Here is a 3,892-nt window from a genome sequence, read left to right on the forward strand (position 1 = left end):
CTGCTCCAAAACAGGTCATTTGATACATGTGGGGTTGGGTACCACTCAGATTTTCTCAAGAAATGCTTGTTTCAACGTGGAAAAAATGCTGGAATCTGGATTTGTACAGTATTAATTTGCCTACCTCAGGAGACTAACTTCACACTTTAAACCAGAAGCTGTATCTTATTTTAATTCAAAAGATCTGTGGGGGCATTCGTGTAATTTTAAAATCAGTGAGTCAGAATAAGGTAAATGCTGCAGCTGAAACTTTCATGTAGATTGAAATGATAGGAATCTTTCACTTCTTATGTGTGCACAATTTACAGCCATTAAAAGTATATTAGTGTCGGAGAAAATGGGAAAATTGTTTGTTCCCTAAAGGTGTAAGGAAAATGATACTCTTCTTGTTCACAATAGGGAATTATTAATAAAGATGGAGAAGTGATCTCACTCTGAAATACATGATGTTTTTAACATAGCTAAAAATAATGGTGGTGCTCTGAATTTTTAATGGAAATATACTGATAAATATTTGTATTTTCTTTCCTTCATGAATGTTTTTTACATTAGTAAGCCCATCAGTGAAGGAAATAGACAAAAATCAAAAGAATCTCCATTACCATAGTGTCACAGCAGCCCTGTGAGGTGGGATGAAGTCTTTCTCTTCGTTTTTACCATTGGAGAATGCAGCCACTGAGAAGATAGATATTTTTTCTAACAACTACCTTGATACTTTTGCAAATTCCAGGTGGTGCTTAGCTGCACCATTAATTAAATGAAAACTCAGGAGTCTAATGACTTCCCCAACACTACACAAGCTATATTAAGCAGACCATGAGTGTGAACTAGCCTTTTGCATGTCTGTGATTGCATTTCTAACTGTTGGACCATTCCTTTTAATGAGGCCCACACTCTTAGATAGTGATATTCCAGTATTTCAGGGCCCCTGTGCCACCCACAGATGGACACCACGTGGAGTGGGCAGGCCTTTGTTAGAAGAAATTAACTGCCCATTGAGATCACTGATCACTATGCTTCAGCCCTCTCTGATAAAGCAAAGTTACATGAATTTGAGGAAGATAAAAGAGTCTCATTAGAACCGGTGTATTGCTGTAGGTGTAGCAGATAAGCCGGGAAAGGGAAGGCTGCTGCAAGAAATGCATGCAACCTGGCAAGGCCCGGAGGGGTTGTTTTGTGCAGGACTCCTGTAAATCATTTGTCTCCAGAAATGAGGAGTGCCTTAGTCTGTGCACCAGTCAGGTCCTTCACAAGCTGGATGGCTTAAATCTTAATTTAAAACATACAAAAGCTGAAAGCTACTGGAGGCTTGTGAAAATTGGTTTGTGGGTGGAGTGTGGCCCATTAAATGACATAAAAGCCCTCCAGGACAATACGAAAGATCTGAGCCATGTCCCTTTGTTGGTTTAACTCATATACGCCTGTGTCATGTATAGTTTCCAGAAATGTCACCCTGTTTTCTTTTTCCCGGTAGTTTTCAAGTTATGCTGAAGACTTGAGTCATGTCTCCAAAACCCTTCCTTTCCTGTCTTTATTTCAGTAGTAGAACTATATAGAGATGCCAGTCCCACAGACAGCTAGGTGGACATGCCACGCTGGTGGATATGCACAGCAGAGACACGTTATATCAACCTCTATGGATTAAAAAGCAAGAAGTAACCCAGGGACATTAGGAATTTGTTGTCATGCTCAGGTCAAACTGCATGTTTATTGCTCCTTGTTTACAAGCTGATTGTTTGCAAGTGGACTCGCACATGGTCCAGCCCATTCTCAGAGTTTGGTGTGTTACCATGAGATACACTATCGCTAGTGATTATTACGTTGTGGAAACATCTAAATATTATTTAAATTTCTTCCATTATTCTAGCACTGAATTTGGCACTTTTGCCAGGAGAGTATGCTGTCCTTGATGGATGGAGGATGGGAGGAAGCACCCATAACCATGACTCGCCTGGTGTAAGGGAGGAGACTGCACTGTGTGGATCGAGAGGCTTTTGGGCAGTGCGTTTCTGGCTGGATGTGGTTGCTGATGTTGGGAGGCTGTGGTGTGCTGAGCCACTGAAAGAGGTGTGGACAGTGCAGGATTGTGGTTCCTGGTTCTCCTTTGGAGCCAGGTCAGTGACTCACTATGTAGTGAGTCAGAAGATCTATTTTGGAACATGATTTCAGAAGAGCTACCCAGTTCTCAGTCTTCCAGTAGGGACCAGGTACCTCCTCCCTGCGGGCTCAGAAAAGCTCCCAACCTCATTCTTCATAAATGTCTGAGACTCCTTGAGCCAGGTGCCAGCAGAAGGGCATGTAGTTATTGGGTGAGAACTTGTTGCTGTTAAGTGTTGATGGTACTTGGACAAATGAGAACATTCTTGGGCGAATGATGTGAGGTCAGAAGTCTGAAAAAATTAGTCTAGATGAGTCAGACTACACTGAGGCCATCTATTTATGTGTGACATTCCTGGAACATCTTTCTGTGTAACCAAATCTAAGATTTACAGGTTGTCTATCCTATGTAAACACTGAGCTGCAGACGACTGCTGGGGCAACCAAACACAAACTGCAGGCAAGGAGCAAAATCTGAGTGATTTTTCCTCTTTAAATAGAAGAAGGAGCTGGCCCTGTGTTACACTTAACATGTTTAGATGATTCTGTGTAATGATGCAATGATGATTATATTGCTTGAAAAAATGCAGGAAAGGAAGGACTGCACATCTGAGCTGACAAGATACGTGGGATACGTGAGGCCTGGCGGTGCAAATGTTTGGGTCAGTAGGGCTGAAGTGCTTCACTGTGATCCCTGGCACTAGTGAAACTATGTTAAATATGATGGACGCTTCACATAAAAATGTGGGGGTTTATTATCCACAAGCTGGATTCAGGGGAAAACTTCTTTGTGAGGAGAGACTGAAAAGTCTGGGCCAACTAATAACTGGGATGATTAATAAAGGAAATATAATAAAGGGTGTATCAAAATATTGAATAACAAGAAAACAGACGCTGGTTGCCCATTTGCCCTTTCTCAAGAAGATGTTGAAAGGGGAAGATGCCACATTTAAAATTAACTGAGGCCACGTGGGTTTTCAGAAACAAGCCTTATGATTAAGCTGTCGCGTTTACTGCCTCACAATTTCACAGAATCACAGAATCGTCTAGGTTGGAAAAGACCTTGAAGATCATCCAGTCCAACCATTAACCTAACACTGACAGTTCCCAATACAGCATATCGCTAAGCGCTATGTCAACCCGACTCTTAAACACCTCCAGGGATGGGGACTCCACCACCTCCCTGGGCAGCCCATTCCAACACCTAACAACCCCTTCTGTAAAGAAATACTTCCTAATATCCAGTCTAAACCTTCCCTGGCGCAATTTGAGGCCATTACCTCTTGTCCTAATTGAGGCCGTGAGCTTAGTGGGGTTCCAGAAGGGATGGGACGTTTCTGTGGACCATGGGGACACCCGCAATTAGTTGCACTGTTTCCCCACCGGGGAGTTAGCGGGGCTGTTCACTGAAGGGCCATGCTGTGGTGGGTGGAGAGGCCGGACGGGCCCCGGGAGCGGATTTACCACCGGCTGCCTGGTGGTAGCCAGCCCCACTGGCTGCCCCCGCCATCCCCCTCCAACCCCCCCGTCCCTCCCGTGGCGTGGAAGGTCTGTGTGCCGGGCAGGTACTGGTAACTAATGCAAACAGATCCTGACACGAAACTAATGGATTGCAAACATTTTTAGATCTGATGGGTTGGTTTGCTTGTTTTTAAGCATTACACTTAGATTTTCTACTTAGGCTAGGGAATGGCATTGAGAATCCACTAGAGATGATAACATCAATGGAAGTGATTTTTTTCTTGTGGATATGGTAACATTTAAAAATGAATCTAAAGGAGTTAAAAAATGAATG

Source organism: Strix uralensis, chromosome 13 (genome assembly GCF_047716275.1).
Source record: "Strix uralensis isolate ZFMK-TIS-50842 chromosome 13, bStrUra1, whole genome shotgun sequence".
Lineage (NCBI taxonomy): Eukaryota > Metazoa > Chordata > Aves > Strigiformes > Strigidae > Strix > Strix uralensis.